Source organism: Cloeon dipterum, chromosome 4 (genome assembly GCF_949628265.1).
Source record: "Cloeon dipterum chromosome 4, ieCloDipt1.1, whole genome shotgun sequence".
In the NCBI taxonomy this organism is placed as follows: Eukaryota; Metazoa; Arthropoda; class Insecta; order Ephemeroptera; family Baetidae; genus Cloeon; species Cloeon dipterum.
Window position 1 is genome coordinate 2,597,841 of NC_088789.1, and position 21,352 is coordinate 2,619,192.

A 21,352-nucleotide genomic window follows, 5' to 3' on the forward strand; every position below is an offset into this window, starting at 1 on the left:
AGTGCCTGCTGGAGAAGGCAATATTAAAAATGTCAAGCTGCGGTGCTCATTTTTGCCGCTGCCAGCAGCCAAGGACCAGCCGCTGACAAGCCTCCTTGCTACTTAGGAGGGCAGTCGTAATGGACGCCGTGCTGCCAGAGAGCAACTCATCACAAATTTCATTCATTTCCTTCGCCAGCTTTTTTACTACTCGGCCGGCGCATAAAAAGAGTGGCGCGCGATAATATTCCTTCCGTCGGGCCCTCAAGCACCGCTGCCGCCGCCAGCAGCCGACCCCACCGACACAGACACACTTCTTTTTCGCGGGGCAGTGCGTCATGGCCACGAAGGCGGCAAAAAACGATGCGAAGGCGGATCCGAAAGTGGAAGATCGGCTTCCTTCATATATAAACAACGTTTTTGCCACGCTTGTGAAAGATCCGCCAGTTGAATGAGACTCTTTCCTGCTCCAATTCGTCTGGGGCATTCATTTTTAACAGATATTAAAAAGCTTGGAGAGTTCTCTACTTTGTTACTTTTTATATACAAATGCGAGAAATTCTTTTAGTTTCAAACGATAAATATTATTTTCGGCACAGCGCCAGCACGTGGCTTTGAAAATAAAAATCATGAAATAAATTTTGAACGCATAAAACAGAAGTGAGTAAAGTGCTGATGAAACGCTCGATTTTTGAACTAATTTTCCGCTTGTGCCTTTTGACCAGCGAGGACGTGTAGAGTAGAGGGAGCGGATTATTGGTCGTCGCCCTTTTGGCCGTCGTCAGCTGGGCCATTTATTCCGATGATCAATAGCGCACGCCCGCCGACCGACGCCAACTGCACGGACATTGTCAGTGCGAATAAAGGATTAATTAATTGCTCATTGTTCTGCTCCAAATCGAAGCGTGTAATCCGGAATATTATCCTGTGTTCCGACGCACAAAGCCGGCGCCACAATGGCTCGTGTGTTTGTCTGTGCGTCCGTCAGCTTGATTGCGTCCCGACTCTTTTCTTACAATTAGCCGCGACGACGGTCCTTCTTTTCATTAGCAGATGGAAGAGCCGATCGCGACAGATATTTTCTAAAAAGAACAAGTAGTGGTTCTTGTCTGGAAGGAGTAATTAAATAAAATGTTATAAAGAGATTTCGAACGCTACAAGGTCCATAGTTTTCTATTTTTCTATTTTAACTTTAGTACAAGGATCTAGTTAATAACTCTTGACGAGATAAAATTCAACTTCAATGTTAGTACGTGAGGAAAGTTGCTGCAAATTGTAAGCCACACAAGAAATCGGAGCACCGGTTCATCGTGTCGATCTGCCAAATTAATTTCAAAGTTGCGAGTAGCAGATTAAGCGCTGGGAATATATCCGGCCTAAAAAATACTTAGCTAACAAAGTTGTTATCTCTAGCTGGAGCGTCGGACGAGTAACAGAAGTGAAAAAAACGGTGCGGTAGCATCCGCTCCAACAAACTCGCTCGTTTGTTGCTCTGCTGGCCCAAACTCGGGCGCAGCATGCATATATACACCCATCATACACGTGGAACTTTGCTCTCTAAAGCTGAGACGGGCCGTAATAATAATATTTGCATGATGCAGTTGACCATTATTTCCAAGTCGGTCCGAATAAGTTGGCGAAAGCTGGCCTGGCGAAAGGTTGTTCCGCTTGATCCTGGTGAGACAGAGTGCACATGTGTGCTCACTCAGAGAGAGAGAGAGAGAGAGAGAGAGAGAAAGGGAGGCAGGCGCTCGCTCGCTCGCTCACATACAAGCGCACGACCCTGCTATGCTACTGCCTGTAATTAAACCACTCCAATATTGTTGCTGAAAGCAAAACACAAACATTTCGGGGATTAAATAAGGACGGTGGCGGCGGTGGCACAGTCCGGCCACTAGATTTTTCTTCCGCCGCTCGGACCTTTTACTCACAGGTCACTTATTAAATGAAATATTACTCTCTCTCTCTCTCTCTCTCTCTCTCTCTCTCTCTCTCTCTCTCTCTCTCTCTCTCTCTCTCTCTCTCTCTCTCTCTCTCTGCTCGGCCCTGCTGCTACTGCTGCTGTGGAATGGGATTTTTCGCTTTGCTTTTGAGCTCTTTTTGCCGTCGGGAGACCGCTTTTTTGCCCGGTACTAATTTTCCTCGCTTCACAGCCGGAGATTTGGTGCGCGTTTGCGTCATATCTTTTCGTGTGTGCGCGCGCGATACTCTCGGCCCAAATCCTCGTCTCTAACGCGTATAAATACTGTATCGAGTGGTAGGTGATCAATATCTAGCAACAAGGACATGCTGCTTAATGGAAAAGAGGCAATAATGTGGTTGCGTAAAAAGAAGCCCAATGGTCTTTTGCTCGTCCCTGAACTGTCATTATAATATTTTTAAGGCTAGCAAATGAAATAAACTACACAGGACTGCAATATTTTAAATTTCTCAAGCTTTATTTATTCGAAGCCATCAAAAAAACAAAATCTATCTACGCTTCATTTCCAAAACTGCAAAAAGTTTATTGAAATTCTTTTGTTACCTTCGTAAACTTACGAATTGTGAAGAGATAAAACAATTTGAAGAAGCCCCGTTGTTCTGCAAAACTGGCGGAAAGCTCAATGATATCAAAATAGCCTGATATTCCCGCCCTATATCAATTTGGACACATATAAACTGCACACCGCGTTTGATTTCCCACTCGAATCGCAGCCGCGTAATTGAAACACGCATTTTCAGCTACAGCAAACGCAACAGTTCCATTCGAATGTTAACATAATCCGGCTGCGCGCTCTGGTCATTGAGTGGGCAGCTCAACAAATTGGGCCGAGAGTCGTCGCGCGGGACCAAATTGGCTCGGCCCGCATCAGCAGCCAGCCGGCCACAAATCTCCATATTCGCCCCATACGTCAGCGTGTGGAAATATAGATCAAATGGCGTTTGCGAAACAATTTCACGGCGGAATATCAAAAATCAATTGCAGGTATACGCGCCGACTGGAATATTTATGATCGTCGAGAGCGGGTCGTTCTCCGCGGCCACAGTCTCTGCGAAATTCGCACTCTTTAATATTCAACAGGGAAACACACACACACGCAGCGGTGCGGGGCGGAGTGGAAATTTTCATCCTCGCCAGCAGCACTAGCAAACACACACACATGCACATCCTCTGGCGCAAATATTATTTACGACGCAGATATATTGGGAAATTTATGACTTTCCTCGCAGCCAGACTGGCGATCAATTATTTATGCATTTTTTCCACATTTGAGGCGTCAATTTTTCATCTGGAAACGACCACTATGTACCCGTGGCATTTAAAGGTGCAATAAATTTGATATCATATTACACAAATCGCGCCAGCGTCCATTTGACAATTTATTCGTTGCTGCGGTGAAGTTATTTAGTGACGGAGTTTCCTGCGGGCCAAAAACCTTTCCAATATCACGAGGTGCCGCGACTGTCGCCTTTGAGAGGTTTCACTCATGCTTGACAATAGTCATCTGATTGGCAATTAGCTTCCCTTGAAACTTTGAGCAGAATTCAGTGGTGAAATCGATCGCGCAGGTTGGCACACATACTCCAGCGATTAATTGCGATTGCCATCGACGATCACTCACAAATGTCGTTGAGCTCGCGACCAAGAGCAAAAACAGCGAGTATGAATCACGGTGGCGACAAAAATTTAAACATCGGAGGATCACTTAAAATAATTGGAAAGCCGATCGGAGAGCACGTGCTCTCGTGTCTATATTTTTGGTCAAAAGGGAGCAGTGTGTGCGTGGGCGTATTGAGCGCACTTCACTTTCGGCGCTGTCCGTGATGATATTCGACTGGTGCCACAGCGGTGATTGCAATCATGTGACACGCCCGCTGACATAAATAACCAGAAAAAAAGCAGGGCGGATTTCGGGGCGGGCTTTTTTTTATTTCGCTTTGTGCCGCTGGATCGGGTTGCTCGGCGTTTAATTGGCGTTGTTGTGCGCCGGCTTATCAAAGAGCGCGCGCGAAAAATGACGAGTAATTAGTTAGCGCGGTGCGAAGGGTGCGCGTGCGGGCGGCACAGCCACCTTCCTTTGCTTTTCTACTCAGCCAGCATGAAAATTATCAAAGTAGCCCTTCATCACTAAAAAAGACTCCATTTTTCATTGCTCGCCTCATTGTTGCCCTTAAAACGGGATTAATTGTCGACAGAATTGAACCGAATTTTCAAAGACGAAGTTTGACGAAGTTTCTTAGCACACCAATCGATTCTTGAGGGTCGAATTAGTTAAAGTGGATATTTTTTCCGACCATAAAGTCCAGCGCAACGTGCGAAATTTTTCCCGCCAAAACAATGAGAATAAGAAGAACTGCGCATGCGTGAGAGCTGGTTTAAGCACTTGCAGAGAGACTGCCTGTACGAATGACTTTGCAGATCCAGCCAGCTATGACGCATGCGCACTTCTCGCATTCATATTGTTTTGGCGGGAAAAAAGTTTTGCTTGTGCTACGCACGTCACGCTCGACCTTTTGGTTGGAAAAAATATCCATTTTACCTAATTCAACACTAAAAAGGATCGATTGGTGTGCTCGGAAACTTTGTCAAAGACGGTCTTTAATTGTCTAAAGCATTAAACTGAATTTTTAAGTTGTTCAACGTGGGAATTATTCTATAACTAGAACTTTGCAAGAGCCAGAAAGTTGCACAATATAGTTCTTTATTTGAGTCTATTTCCACGAAGGACGAAAAATGGCAGTCTGTTTTTGCGTAACACTTGAGAGAGTGTTAGAATTCCAATTTAGCTAAAAGCACTTCATTTGCAGTTCTTAGGTACGAGAACTTTGCACTCATGCAGCAACACAACGAACGCTTCTCGAGTCTATTTGAAATCTCCTCCAAGTGTCGCTCTTGTATTATAACAACGCGTGAGCTTTTCTAATTATGAAAAAGTGCGAATTAAGTTCTGAGAAAGGATAAGCACGCTGCCGGTGAATGCAGGCACGTAGTGGATAATAATGCAACAGTACACTTGGATCGAAAGAATGCACGAGTCGTCGGCGGCGGAAAAAGCACAATTATTTCGCTTGGCTAATGGTGCGCGCGCGTCTGCAGAGAGCAGAGGAGAGCAGAGCTTGTACGCTGCTGACGCTGCTTTTCAGCCTCAAATGTACGCTCGCACGCATGGGGGTGCATGGGGTATAATAACAACGTAACAATGTCGTGCAATATTATAATGAGCCACGGAGTACACCCCAAAATAAACATCGTTAACAAGCAGCACCCACTGGAGGCTCTGCAATTTGATTCTTCATAAAAGAGAAACTCGGCTGTGCGGTTGCCGCATTTATTTGTTTTAAACGCGTTGAGTTTGTGCAAATTCCTGCACATTTAATTCAATTAATCGAGTGTAGTTTACTTTTAGAGCTAATTAGTTGCCTAACGATCTTTCGTAAACATCGCAATGGTGAAAGTTTCGCCAGAAAATTCTCAAATTGACTTAAATTTTAATTGGCTTCAGTAACGATGTTCGCTGTCGGCAAGCTTTGAAGAGCACAGGCAGTTGGACAACGACAGACTGACGAGGATGACGATAATAATGCGTGTTCCGCCGATGATAAAAGGCAAAGTTCAAAGCGAAATTTCTGGGCGCAAGGAGAGAGCTGGCTGGGTACTCTAATTTAAGCTGCAGGCGAAATATTGAAAAATCTCCAGGAATATGTTGAAATACGTACAACGGAAAGGCATAATAATAGAGATTTGTCAATTCGACTATTATTCTTCTTTATTTTTGAAGTAGCTTTCAAATAAAACTTGTGAATTTTTAAGGACGAATTGTGTCGCAAGAAAAGTAATAGACGGCGCACACTTTAAATTTTTTTACAGTGCTGATGGAAAGATTTGTAAGCAATGGATTCAGACACTCGTTCTCAACGGCCGTTGATTCATAATTTTCTGCAGTTGAAGGGCCGGATCATCTGCTTTCCAGTGCGAGATATTTTTTCCGGTTTAACTTGTTCATCCTGACTCTAAATCCACACAGAGTATAATAATTGAATCAAATAAAAAATACTGTTTTTTAATTTTATTTTAATCCTATACCTGTTCATTTTCAAAGTAAAAACGATGCGACAGATCGATCAAGTAATGATTTTAAATGCGATCGAGCTCAGAGCATGGCCGATTTCGGTGTCGTTTCGTTTAATGAGCGAGCACTCACACGCGAATCCCGGCTGGCCTCGCCAATTAGCGTCCAAAGCGGCGCCGTTAGTGGTCACACGGTGGCGACAAACACTTTTTTTGCACCGCCGATGCTCACGACGGGGTCATCAAGGGCAGCTGATGCCTCTGCCCGGTCCGCTCGCCGCAGCAGAAGGCGTCCGTTCGGTGTGCGCATAATATATAGAGCCGAACATTGCAGCCGCAAAGTGATTTCCCGTTCGTTCGTCTTGAAGCGAATGGCCGAGGGCAAGCTGCGAACGAGTAGAGTGTTTGATGCATTGTTCCGCTCGACCCTTTCGCAGTCAGCAGCGCAAACTTTATTAGATCTCCCTCGGCAGGGATCGGCGGCCGAGAGAGAGCCAAGCAGTATTTGTTTCTTGCTGACGACGACAGATGGATGCATCAAGTGTGCGAGCCATGGTCCCGGAGGTCGTTGCTTGCGAAACTTGTTTTTGATGAGATTGCCTGCAGTTGGGCTGATGAATGAGAGCCACAAGCCTCAACACCCTTTGGCTTTCCGCCGCATTGTTGTTGGGATTTAGGGGAGCATGAAAATTGTGGTTTGCCTAGACTATCGATAAAAAGATGCATAGATAAAATGGAAACGAATTTTTCTGCTTGAGGCAGCTTTTCAAATAGGCTTGGAGTCTGAAGCAAAGTCTTTTTTACTTCCCTATACATAAAAATCAAAATATTTTCCTCTTAAAAATAGGCCAAAAATGTTTTGAGTCTACATAAAATCAAATTTGTAGAGAGAATAAATGTTTGTCCTTTTTCATCTCTATATAGGAAAGAATATATACGAATTTGATTTATTGCTAATCCGAGTGGCACAAGCTGTCGACGCCCACTTTCTTTGGAGAAAACAAATCCATTTTGATGGAGTGCTTTTGTGTGTGTAAGGAGGAAACATGATGAAATCAGGCGACACAGCAATACACCAAACCAATTCGGCCATTCTCTTCCGATCTCGAGAGCGAATCGATTATGCTCGAATTTGCACTCGGAACAATTTGTGTTTGCACAGACGAGCAATTTTTACAGGGTGCTAAATATTGACTGACCCGAGTCTGAGTCTCTGGCGGCTGCCAGTTGAGATGGACGCAAAGGAGCGGCTGTTTTATAACACCAACCGGCACGGAACTAATTCGGCCTTTGCCGTCGACGTCCGCGCGTGTGTGTCGTCTGGCTGACCATCAGATTAAGCCAGCCGACCAGCCCATACGCCTCTCTCTCTACACTGATTTCTATTTCGGACGCCAATGCATCGAATTAATCACTGCTGCAAGACAAAAATTGTGAATTATGGCGAACGAGGGGCAGTGCGGAAATTCAGCCGCAGTAGTGCGATCCTTATATCGGTGCTTATTTGGTGATTAATAGGTGGAAATTTTGGCCCTGGGTTTTATTAAAAAGGCCTACCGATCACAGGCGATTATAAAAATGTCAACCTGCAGTATAAAACCAATTCGGGAACTTTAATACTCTAGAGATTTGTAGTAAAAGTCACCTCCCAATTATTTAAATTTTAAAAAGATAAATTTTGATAATAAATTTAATAAAAAAAATTTAAATTCCCCCTGGCCATAGATTTGGTCAAATATTAATTTCCTGTCATAATAAAATCAGTCAACCCCCTCTTGCCAAAAAGAAACCTCTGCACTGCCCTTATTGTCAAAGGGCAGAGTGATTGTAGAGATGCAGCGCGATAAAAATTCGACTGTGATATATGCATTTGCACTCGTGAGGCCGCTTTCTTTTTCGACCGCTCTTTTCGGCGGCCGGTGCGCGGCACGTCATGCAATCCAACTGTTATCATTATGCATGAACCCCTCAGCAGCCGCCTGCCGCTCCGTTCTCCGCAAAGGCAAGCTGCCGTGTCATTGTGCGGCGCCGTCAATACGCGCCAGCGTGTATTTATAATGCAGAAAACGTTCATTGCTGTGTGTGTGTGCTTACATTGGCTGGCTGACTGACTGACTGAGAGCTATTAGGGCTAACCTCGTTACCCCCGGCGGGTGAAAGGGCGCGTTCGCCGACTTCGCCGGCATCGACCGCCTAATTCGCACCCCCGCGTGTGCATGTGCGTCTGCCGGTTGGTCGGTGCACGCGGATTGACAAACGCGTGGTGGGGCTGGCTCGTCAAAAATTTCCGCAAGGTGCCACCTGTCAGCCTAGATTAGCCTGCCGTGCGCGTGCTAATGAGCTGTGCCCTTCGACAGCGAGAAAAAGTCGATTTCCGCGCTCGGCCGGGCGAGGCTTGCGAAACAAAATCACGCAGTTCATTTGATGCATAAGCAGAGAGGGAAAAATTTGTCTCCCGAGTGCTCACTGGTGCAAGCTAACGAGCGCAGCTGGCGAAATTTTCGGAAAAAGTACAATTTGCTCTGGGGTATTTTTGATTGAATCGCTGCTCCGGAAGGAAAAAAATGTCAAGTGGAAATATCGAGAAGGAAGGCAGGCTCTCGACGATGCGTCTGGTTTCGGTTTTGTTCAAAAAATATGAATGCGTTACATAATTGGTCGTGCATTACAAATTTAAAAATAATACTCTCGAGGTAATAATTTCTTGCACATAGAGTCGTGAAGGAAAATCGATCCAATTTCACCTGCTTGAAAAAGGCTCATCAATATTTCTGCCTGCCCGCGTGCCCCTGCGCGGAATCGATAATCATTCGGTCCTCGTGCTAAATGCCCACTTTCCGCTCGGCGATCTGTCGAGGCATTCAGGTGTCAACACGGCTGGAATTGTCGACGGAGCACAGCGGGACCGTCCGCCTCTGCGCCGCTCGGCGCAGGCACATGCGGTGAGGCATGCATAAGTGATAATGGCGGTCACCACGGACCAATTTGAAAGTTAACCCCCGGCCAAGTGGGTGCCGCAGCGACGAACTCTGCTCTCTCTCTCTCTCGCGCGCGCCGGGAATCGTGTAAAATAATGTGCCCCGGTCGCAGATGGCGCACAGAAATGGCTCCCGTGCTTAGTGTTACTAAATGCATTTCAGCGCGGTAATAAAGCATTTTTTCCCCGGGAAGAGGAAGCCCTTTTCGGGCGAATCCGAATAAGGAAATGGAAGAATAATTTTCACTCCAATCGAGCGACGTGAGCCTGTTATTACGGAGGCGGGGGAGTCCGACAGGGATCGTTTGCATTTTTATTTAATTAAACTTTTTCCGCGGCCCGCTGGGCGGGTTCTTTGTGCGTTTTCTTCGGCCGCGCGATATTATAATTTATGCCCGAGGCGCCGTCCCTCCCGCCGCGTGTGTGTGTAATTGATTGATAAAGTGGCTGCGGCACGCGAGAGACCGACACGCCGCGCTGCTGCGTTCCTGCGGATGGATGGCGATCACTTCTGGGGGCGTGGTGCGTTCACTCACTTATCGCCAAGTGGCCGCTTTTTCACTTTATATTGTTGTTGTTCGTGCGAAACGAGCCGCTGGAAACCCTAGAAACTCTTTGATTCCGGCCCAGCACGCAGTCCGGGGGGTGAATTTGAAAAACCGCGAACGCCTGCTTGACCTACTGATCTGGAAAAGGGGCCTCCTTAATTTTTGCAAACTCTAATACACATTTCACAGTAACTATAAGATTTTTCTAGGTTCATTCAATGAGATTTTTTTACAATATTAATCGATATGCCACTTGGAAATATATTTTTAAGCAAAAATTAAAACCGAATTGGATAAATATTTATCGGGTGTCTCTCTACTTTTATTATTATCGAATTTCGGTTTTACAAGCAATGACGCAGGCCTGCGCAGTGTGCATTAATCATTCCACTTTTTCAGCGGTGCGAAATTAATTTTTGATTGAATTTTAATCAAGTCACGCCCTCGCGCTATCTATCATAAATTATAATTTCTCTCAACTGGGGAGCATTGTGCAAAAAAGCTGGTGGCGCGAAATTGGCATGAAAAAATAAATGGAGCCCGTCGTCTCTTGTGAAAAGTGACGACCCGATGGCGACGCAAGGACGCACGCGGATTGATTATTATTTGTGGCGGTGGGAGGCGGCGGAGGAGGTGAATTGTCGCAAAAAGCGTCAATGTGTGCATATGTGCTCGCCACATGCCGGCGGATCGTGTGATTGAGCGTCGCTCCGAAAAGACTTTTTGCCAAACTTATCTGCCACAGAGAAAGAGAAAGAGAAGCGTCAGGGACGTTTTGTTAACAAGTTCAACCCTCACTTGTCACCAACATAATTTCGCCTGCTGAGACACGAACTAAATTCACACTTTGTTTGCCACACATTAGATGGAAAAGCCTGAAATTTAAGCAGAGCTGGAAACAATTCCAATTGTAAGTCGAAATGATAGGAGATAAATAATTTTTTGTGTCTGAAAGGCTTACATACTAAAAGAGACTGAGATATTTTCTCATTAAGTTGAAACAGTCAAAGTTTAAATTGCGCTTTAAAACCAGGGATTCAAACTGCAAATTAGCACGGAATCGTTTAAAACGTAACGAGAACGAACGTATTAGCAAGAATGCATCGGCAGCTGCACGAAAAAGAGACACAGATTCATGCTCAGAGCTGCCGATACGGCTTTTTAATTTCACTTTGGCTTCTGATCTGCGGCGAACGGAGCTCGGCGGCGGCAAGCGCACACGATAGTAGAATTGATCCCCATGCGCGCTCGCAGCGATTACCATTGGCAATGGAACCAATTGGAAACAAAAACCAAACTCGCTCGTTCTTTATGGCGAACGGAATACGCGCTCAGTCAGCGTAATTACATTTGAGCCGTTCGCTGAAAGCGTTCCAAGAATTTGCGCTGCTCGCGTTTTAATGCGGCGGCGACCAAGTCAACGGCAGTGAGAGTTTTTGCCCCGAAGAGCAGTATCAGTAGAAGAAACACAGGAAATTTTCTTTTCATCTCGTTGCATCGTCTCTCTCTCCAGAGCAAACAGACGAATAAGTCGAGAGAGATCAAAGTTGGCGCTTTATTCAGTTTTTTCTGCGCGTGTCTCTCTGCGTGCTTGCGAGAATTTGGCAAAAAGCGGCCGGCCGCCGGTTATTAAATATTTTGACACTTGAGAGAATAAGCGAGTCGACGCAGACAGGGGAGGAAAGGCAGATCGAATGTTTTTGCGCCCGCTTTGTTTATTTATTCAGCAGAGCCGTCTCTGTTGCGGTAATATTTCACAACTCGCAGCAAAACCGAAAGAGCTCAACTGCTGCTGCAAAGAAGGGAGTTTGTTTCATCACAGGCTGCTCTCTCTCTCTCTCTCTCGCTCCTTCCGACGTGCGAATTCGCCAGCCATAAATAAAAGGGAGAGAAAAGTTAGTTCTCTTGTTTTCTAATCGGTTTAGCATCCATTGCATCGCGTTCCTTCGTTATTATTGTAAATAAAGCACTGTGTGCGACGTTGTATCTTTCCACTCGCGCGCGCAAAGTGGTGAAAAATGACACATTTTCCGTGTTACGTGCTGCGCATCGAAACGCGATCGGCAACGACGATATGCTGACTATTTTTCAATTTGCTTATTCATAGATAGCAGGCGAATGCACACTTGGTTTGATCCGGTCGTCAAGGCAACCGAGAATAATTATCAACAAATGGATCGCACACAGAAACACGTGGGAAAAAGGAGCTGGATCGTGCAAAAGCGCTGGAGCGGCAGCAAACACAAAGTCATTATGCAGTCATGAAGAAAAAGGAATAAAATGTATCTGCTTGTATTAGCATTTCATTAAACTGCTATTTGTACTGAAATGAAATGGAAAAAATAAACATTAAGTTTAATAAGTCGGGCAATGAAAGTCGTGATTTTTGCAGCATTGCACAGCAAACTCGGGGAAATTATGCACGCTGGCTAATTAAAAACTTCTAGCTTTTATAGCACTGAACTGCCACAATGAGCAGAAGGGAAATGCTCATTGCGCAGTAAATATTTTTTCCCATCAAGATTCTGATTTCTGCACTTCTACTCTTTATACGTCGTAACATTGATTGGAAATAGCGTTAATATTAATATAGTTGTTTATTCTCAATCTAAATACATGTTTAGATAAGTGAGAGAGGATAATATTTGAAATTTATCTCTGGCTGGTAATCAATATAGCCAAATAAATTCAAATTTCAGCGTCTCTCTCGCTAACGACTGTGTCAAGGCACTTGGCAAACAGAGCAAATTGTGAATTTCAAGTCACCGAGGATGGACGAGGGTGATTATTTTATTTGCTCGGCGACGGCGGTGGCAGAAGCAGAGAGTCAGGGCCGGCGGCTGGGCCGTTCAAACAAATGGCACTGGTTAACGACTCAATAAACTGCACTACGGACTCAGCAGAAGCCATCGGAATAAATGCTGCGCTGCTTGCTACTCTTGAGGCTCGCGCGACGGATGGAATGCAGCATTTGGCGGTGACTCGTGAATTATTCAAACGGATTCGAGCAGTCTCCGCACTCGATCCGCGCGGTGCTATATCCGAAATAAATATTTGTCCGAAACGAGATTCCTGGTAATTAATGCGCGGTGCAGCCGAGGCCGGATTTTCTTGGGACAGAGTCGTTAAAGGAGCGCTGCTGCCTGCGGAGCAGATAATTTTTCCACCGGGTGGCGCATGCTGATTTATGTTAATTTCATATCTATGCGGTGAAAGAGGGTCAAAATTTGAATACAGCAGCTAGCAGCTCTTTGCCCGAGAGATACCAATAATTTAATTCTACCGGCATGCTAAATGATCGTAACTTGGCAAGCTGTGTAAGAGGGAAAACAGAAAATGCGTTTCCCTCCAATTTATTTCCAAGTCGAGAGGCTAACTAACAATAATAGCTTCATTTTCTCAGGCGCATGACATAATTATATCAATTTTTGCCCAGCAGGCGTAAACTTCTGATTCTTTTCGGGAGGCACGTACGTATATCCATAAATTTCATTTTCCAGCTTTGCAGTGTACAAATTCGGTGATAGGAACATGATAAATTCTCCCAGCTGACTCGTAAAAGTATTAGGCGGAAGAAAAATTGCGAGGAAAAGAAAAAAAGGCGAGGTGTTACCGCGAGAGACGAGAATCCGGCCGGCAGCAGAATCTCACCAGAGAGCGACGACGAGTCAGTGTGTTTCACGCGCGCACAGCCGAAAAATGACTGCCACCAAGGGGCTGATGATGAATACGTTTTATCTGTTTAGAGGGCGGCCCGTACTTGACACACGCTGCATCATCACATGTGTGTGTGTGTGTGTGTTGTGCGTTTGCATGTGTCTGTGTGGTAGGGTCGTGTGTGACGCCGCCGTACGGCCATGTCGAACCCGCCGCGCGCATAAAACAACAATTAAAATGCGGCCAACAACGGGCGCGGAATTAATTAAATCCACGGCCTGCACGAATAACTTATCAATTACCGGGCATGCAGCGAACAACGCTCGCCGCTCGCGCACACAACGCCGGCGAAACGCTTTTCCCCATGGACGAGTTCGCCGTGGGTGGTGGAAAATAGTTTTCAAGTTGTACGGAAACTATTTTTAATTGCATGCCATTAAGCCAGGAATGAAGCTTTTAATTTTGATTCTGCCGAGAAAATTAATTAATTGCAGCTCATAATTGATTTCATTTTGCTTGGCGGCTCAGGAATGTTTCAGAAGAGCAATTTGATCGTTCAAAAGACTATTGCACGTGTATAATTATGATCAATTAGTAACGATTTTTAATTGGAAATATATTGCGAACGAAATTCCAAGTTTTATTCCAAGGTTTAAATTAATTGTGTGAACTGTAAGAACTTGTTTACGAGAAAAATAGATATTTAAATAGTGATTTATGTCACTAAATTATGCAACACGTTGAAACCAACTTCTAAAATTAGAATTTTACATTTTATAACTTCCGTAAAAAATCCCTGCTTCATTTTCATTTCACATAATCACTCGTTAGATTAGCCATCAGAGTATGTAGCGAGTTTAAAACGTTTGACATTATCCGGGGAAATTGCGTTACAATGTTTGTGTACATTTAGGTGTGAATCCTATCTAAATGATCTTTACTAGCATAAAAATAAAAAGCTCACGCTTATCTCTCAGTCAGGACTCTCAGGAGGGTCAGTTACAACCCCGTTTCGTTTCACTTGCACCACTGCAATGTTCAATTTCCACCTTCCCGAGCTGTGATCCCAGTCGTATATGCATATGCGCGCGCGAGTCGAGCCGAAGTTTATTTCTGGCTTTTATATGATAATATTATATTGGTTTGAATAAATAACGGTAATTCGCTGACATGCAGAGTATTAGCGATGAACACGGAATCGGCGCCGGTCACGCATATCACATGCGAGCGTTTTAACATTGAACACGCGCGCTCGCTTTGGCGGCGGCGGCAGCAGCCGCAGCCGAGAACAAGAAAATGGGAAACTGCGCCATTAAATCAAACAAAAGTATCAAGCGACGTCAAATGTGCAACTGATAGACATTCCTTTTTCGAATTTGCCTGCTCGATACCCGATATTATACGTGTGTGTGTGCATATAGGTACACGACTTCGATTCGAGCGGAACGCGATATATATAGTGAGCGAGCTTTGTTCTAGCTGCCCTCGCGGCTCTGCTTTTGTATGGCCGGCTGGCTGACAGACACGGCCGAATAATGGATGAAATGCGAGCTCCGTCTTTGTTTTTTCGCCGCCGCCACTGACACACCAAACAATAATATGGGTTTTAATGATTTCCTGGTCGGAGACTCGTGCGCACGAACTTTGGTTTCCGGCCGTGTAACACACTCTTTGAGTTGTGTTCTCATGCCCCTCTGCGCGCGTAAAGTTGATTTCACTCACTGTTGCAGCACGAGAATTGAAAAGGCCAAAAGGGTTTCCAATTTCGACAATATTAGATAAATAGTTATTATTTTCCTTTCAGACCACGCGTGGATCAAGTTCGTTCCCAGCAGTTTTGATAGTTCAGAGTAACTTCTAGAAAAGTTTTGATGAGAAGCAAGCGAAATAATAGGTGAGGCCGGGTTCTGGGGTGGATCAATTTCTTTGCATACAGGAGAGTCACGTAGCTCCAAAATTTAGAGCAAGTCTTTTCTTGCTTGAAGTTGAAAACTGTCAACTCAGAATATAAGTTCTCATGTAACAAAATTTCTGAAATGAGGCTGACAGAACGGCAGAATTGGGAGCTTGGCTGAGAGAAGTATTGTTTTCAACTGAACAATGCTGTGAAATGTAGACTCAAACTATTCATCGAACTCAAACCAATATTTTGCCAATTTTATTGTTTCGTCTTTTTGTGGGGGCGCCGTCATCTTCATTGTAGACGCGTCGTCCAAGACAACAAGTCGCGACTCCTCCATTCCTTTCGTTTATTTCGTTGTGAAGTCGTCATTTCTCTGTCTGGCACCGTGCTTTATCGAGATTAAAATCGCCGTAACTCATGCTTTGTGTGTTATTCACGGCATTTCTCTTATTCACCCACGACAAATTTCCATTTCATGGCGCACCGATTCAGACAGGGAGAGAGAGAGGGTGCACGCGCGCGTGTGACATTATTTTTCTACTATCCGTCTGGCTGGCGGGTGGAGTGCGAGAGTCGAGCGAGCCTCACGTACGGATGATCTTTCAGGCTGGCGGGACAAAGTATCTGTGCGCGCACACATACACACACACACGGTTTCTTTCCCTTCCTCTTTTCTTTCTCTCGCTACGTGTGTTTGCGTCCGCGGCCATTAATAATAAGCACGGCCGGCATCAAGGGACATTTGTTTGGCCAGAATCGGCCGCGAAAATGGATGCAAAGGCGTGTGCGCGGCCCTCCGGCGTGTATCAGTGGCCGCAGATCTGGCGGAGGCTTTCAGTATTCATGCCCACAGAGAGCGAGACAGAGATACGATCAGCTAATACCGGTGTCAATGCCCATGAATTTAGAAAGCGTTATTAAGAACACAGCGCGCCGGCATTAATTATTTAAAATTCCGCTGCCTCTGCACCGCGTCAGCCTCGGCACAATGGCTCGGGGCATGAAAATCGGCTTTTTCCTCCGCCCAACTTGAAACGGCAGCCGAGATAGACTCATTACACCGTCTTGAATGGCTAAATTTGAGTGATTTGCCGAGTTATTGGGCTAAACAGACTCAGCTGGACACGTGCTTGATTAAAAATGACAAAAGTGACAGCCTCTTTATTTCCTCCTCCGCGCGGCACTCACTTTTGGGGGGCGCAAAAGTTGCTGGAGCACGCGTCAAAACTGTTTTCTCCGACTGATTTTTTATGGGCTTTGACAAGCTCGAATCCGACGCCGCAACTTTGATGGCTTTGTAGGGAAATAAAAAGAGGCGGATGGGAGGGCGGGTGGCGGGCGGGCGACTGCTGCAGGAGGGCGAAATCAGGTTCAAGTTGCCTGACTGACTGACTGACTGCCGACGGGAGTGGAAGAGTTTGTTCGCCCAGGCTTTGCCGCGGGATTTTCACATTGTTTCAGCGCGCGGAATGAGAGGAAAAACTTTATTTAAGCGCGCGACAAGTTCCATTTCGAACGTTCTTCGCTTTCTCTCGCGCGCCGAACTCAACGGCTCGCTGGAAACTTTATTAATTCACCCCGTAATAGAGCCGCGCGGAATTAAACCGATAAATTAGATAGTGGACAAACCTTATTTCACGAGGGAGAGCTTTAGATGGTTTTACAGGGCATTCCTACGAATTATTTTCCGTTTCTACTGTTCTGATTTGATTGGCTCAACAGTTATTTTGATTAGATTTTTGCGAAAATATTATGTCAGGGTCTGTTTATTTGTTTAATTTCATTAAATGCAAAGCAACAATGAAAATTCCTAAAATGAGTGAAAATCCAATAACTAATATTCTACTCTTATTATTTTGTTTTATATATTAAAAATTAATTGGGTTTTAATTCGTAATTGTGAAGCGTGTGTAATGTTTCCAATCAGCATCGAAGAAAATCAGGGCAGCCTTTTAGTTGCACTATTATTCTAGAGTCAAATCACTTTGGGCGATGAAATCCGCTGAAGAAATTGCTTTTCGCGCTTAGAGAAACCAAACTATTATTGTTAAGAGGATTTCCAGCAAGAAGCAAAAGGTTCACACCTCTTATTAGCCGCGAGCTCATCAAGGGAGTGCAAACTCATTCCATTGATTACAATCTGCGTGACTTGATTTCGAATACACTTGCAATTTGCCTGCATCTCCGCTTGAGCAGTCCGCACGGTGCGCGCATAATATCCGAGTTGAATTCGCGCTGCAAATTAGAAAGAAGCAATTCCGCGGAGCTAATTCAGCGCACTAATCCGAAGGAAACAGCCGTTTAGCGCGATTCAGCCGCGTTCGCACTGCGGCAAAACAAACACTCTGCTTCTTGTATTCCGTCTCTGATCGTCGGGTGAGCGCCATTCGATAATTTGAGCCGTTAATTTGGCCCGAAACTCTGCAAACAAACTTTCGCGAGCGGGCGGATAATTAATTTAGAATAAACAACGAAGAATTCGCTAATTAAAAGCCGATTTTGGCGCCACCTGCGCTAATCTGCCGGCGATAAATTCGCAGAGCAGTTTATCAACTCACCAGTCGGGGCGGCGGAGGCGGTTCGTTCGGCCAGTCGACGTCCTCGCGAGAGCAGCTTCTTGGCGGCCTCTCCTGCTGCAACAAATTGCGCGCGCCTTAAATAAATTAGCTTCTCCATGTGGCGGCTGTGAATAATTAAAACGATTCATCTGCCACCTCAATTAAGACGGCGTTTGAGCGCTTTATTGTCGGCGGCAAATAAGGCCAGCAACCCGCTGCGCGGAAACAAACCTGGGTTTTTCCCTGACTGAAAACAAAGCCCACTTGATTAGCTTAAAATGTGCTTGATAACGTGTAAAAGAGGATTGTAACCTACTACCTTACACATTTTTTGTTAATTAATGGGTCTAGCTCTAAAATGAAATAGTTTGTCAATAAAATTTAAATTTTCTCGCTCCGATTTTAAAATGACATCAATTTTTTATTGATTTGTTTTGCTTTAATTACGTTATTTCCATTATGAAATTCTGTCCACGAAGTCATCATCGACCACTTTTAGAGTAGACAAACTCAGATAACTTCTATTATCTCGGGCCACCACATTTCTCGGTTAGTCCGATGGTCTCGAGATTCAAGGACCAACCTAACTTTCCATACCAAATTTGTGTAAACAACAACACACTCAAGATAAGATTCAATTCAGCATAGCTGGTTATTTGAAGACCTGCATGAATTCTCTGATACATTCGCAAGTCAGGCTAACAATAGCAGAGGCCATTAGGAACCTTGTTAACAAAATTGTATCTTTTCCAGAAGGCCAACGCCAGTCTGTTCTGAGTGAGAGAGTTCATGTTTCGGGGCTTTTGTCAAAAGTTTTGATGAGCAGATAGTCGTCTCGGACGTTTTCTGCTGGCGCCGAGAGCTCGATCTCTTTTTCAATTATTACAGTCGAGAGGGGTCCGCAAGAGGACGGGCGGGCGGCTCTTGTTTTTGCTGACCACTGCAATTCTCTCTCTCTCTCTCTCGCTGCTGGTTCGTACGACCGTTTCTACATCGATACAGCAGTCATCGCTGTGTGCAGAAAGTGACAAACTTTCACTAGCAGCCCGCCGAGAGCGGGCATTTTCCATCCGTGCTGAAGGGCCGACGGATTCAATTAGTCGTGGACTGCAGCGTAATTTTCTGACATAAACATCAGCAGAAAAAATGTAATTTTCCGCCTGCGGCGCCAAGTATGATTTTTTTGCATTTAAAAAATGAGGGCCGGAATATCCGGGGCGCGCACAATCATCAGCAAGAGTAAATGTCACGCTGCTGACGTAAAATTAAAGGCAAACAAAATTTAATTAAAGCGCGAGCGCTGGATAAATTGATCTCGCTTTGACCCGCCGCCGCAGAGCTTCGGGAAATTCGCCTCGGCAGCAGTTTATTTGCCTCGGGCCTGCTGCCGCCAGAGCCGCTGCTGATAAATATGGATTTTCGCATGAAAACATTTCCAGCCTCTTGACTCGCTAAAACGCGCACCGGATTCATGGGCGGGCTTTTACGACGTTTTTGCTTTGAGTAGCATTCACGTTGGTTTTATCAGCGAAAAAAAGCGAGCGGAAACGGTCTCGAGCCACAGCGTAGTGTGAGGTGGGCCCGCGCGCACGTGGGTTTGCGCCTGATGAAGGGATTGAAAGCCATATATCTCAAACAATGGATCAGCAGCTAATCAGCATGGCGAGAAGCGAATTTCGGGGGCCGTCCGCCCGCCCGCCGATGACAGGGGATGATGATGTCGTCGGGCCTGACGACGTTATCTCCCTCGGCTGCCGCCGCTGCTTGTGGCCAGCCGGCCGTGAAGTGAGGGAGCAGCGTCACTCAAACGCAGCCGAGCCGCTCTTCGAGACCGGCTGCCGAGGGACACAGTAAATAACGCAAGCCGCCATCATCAATTATGAATTAAGATCAGAACAGCTTGCAGGCTTGCTTCAAAGCAGGCGCGCTTCTGGTCTATCATCGTTTGTGCAAAAAAGGCAAAATTTGTTCTTTAAACGCTTTAAACGAAAAAACATTTTAAGAGCTTCACTTTTTCACCACAGTTACATTTTTAAAGTGGAATGATGCAGAGCGATTGTTGTAAATTATTTAAATTTTCGGATGAAATAAGCAGTTGATCAATAAGCAATTTGTTCTCAAATTTGCAATAATTCATTTTTCTCCAACATTTACAGCATTTGACCACATCTTCTTGGCAGATTTCGATTCGTCTCGTCAAGATCTATCCAACAACGTATGAAACCTTCTAGGGAAACTCGTTGTTGAGACATAAAATCAGATTTCAAGTAAGGAGACAGTCCTCACCATTTGAAAAGTATGCTAACTTTTCAGCCCGTTTTAAAAAAAATTACTTCCTTTTAATGATTTTCCAGGATTTTGCTGTATCAATCCTCTTTAACCAAACTATTGTGTATTTTTGTGCGTTTGCTGATAAAATATGTCCAGACGCAGCCTGCGAAAAACTGTTGTGATATATTTTCAATTTGTGAATCGTACAAAATGAGATATTTTTCCACTTTTATTCTGTGCAATCCATAACTGCGAAATTTTCACTCGCAGGCCAGCAGCAGTGGTTCTGGTAATGCACAAAATTATGAGTGCCACGCTGAAATTTACGATCGTCGGCATAAATCACGCCGATTACACCGACGATTGGTATTAAATTGTATTGTATTGCTGGGTGCGGTTTGAAATTTTATTCAGCGCCACGCCCGCGTACGTGTCCACGCGGCCAGAGATTAATTCCGACCATGTGCTGCGGAATTCATGCATTTTTCAAAGGCGGTTCGATATTATTTTAATTCGTTTTCGTCGGCGGTGCTATAAATCGGGACCCGGATTTGTTTTCCAGCCGCGGCACAGCGGAACCGGCTGCTGTGAGGTATAGGGCAGATTTATTCGGCAAAAAGGGCCCGCCCGCCTGCCTGCCTGCCTAAGTAAGCCGTCATCAGGGTGCGCGCCACTTTTTGCACCGAAGACGCCGTGGAATGCGGCCAATAAAATCGACTCGCCGGCGATCGCTGCCGCCTGCTCAATTGGCTCGTTATGCAACGCGTGTGATGCGACTGCTCACCCGGTTGCATACTTGGAATTTCAGCAGGGGCTCACGATCATAACACGCCGCCCGGCTGGTGCTGCGAGGGAGGAATTAAACTAGAAACAAAAATGCTGCATGCTACTACAGAGCAAAAAGCGGCGGACGGCTCAGAGCTGAGATTAAATTCCGTCATTTTGCGCGTGGGATCGGCAAAGTCCACTTTTTGCAAGAAACCTGATGAGAGAATTATTAATTTTTGCGCTTTTTGTCCACCTCTAGAGCAGCAGGTATTCTAACTTTATTGGAACAACTGTAAACAAAGTGAACTTGGCCTCTGTAGGACGAAACACATTTTCTTTCACTTTTTTAACAGTTTGAACTTTCATCATTCGAATTTTCCTCTAATAAGCACGCGAAATCACTCAACTGTCCCGATGTTAACAGCCTTCTCTACACTTTACGAGCGCGGCTGTTGCGTAGGGAGCGATTTCGCCACCGCCGGCCTGGTTTCTCAAGCAATATTGCTCCGCGGCGCGCGGAAAGGCAGCCAAGTCGTTCGACTCGGCGCCAAATTCATCCCGGATAATTTTCCATCTCGAGCAATCAGGCCCGCCAGGCTGATTTAATTTGTAGGTGTGCGGCGGGAGGCGTGGCCGCGGCCT

General features: G+C 45.3%; 1 protein-coding gene across 3 annotated transcripts in view; it reads right to left on the reverse strand.

Moving 5' to 3' along the window:
- The window catches only part of LOC135943975 (irregular chiasm C-roughest protein-like), a 126,030-nt gene that overhangs the window by 14,794 nt on the left and 89,884 nt on the right, over positions 1–21,352 (reverse strand). For 2 of the 3 annotated variants that reach the window (XM_065490646.1, XM_065490644.1), the window contains exon 4: positions 17,672–17,748. The gene's annotated coding sequence lies outside the window, so the exon portion shown is untranslated. The remainder of the gene's footprint in view (positions 1–17,671; positions 17,749–21,352) is intronic. The other variant, XM_065490645.1, reaches the window with a different exon arrangement.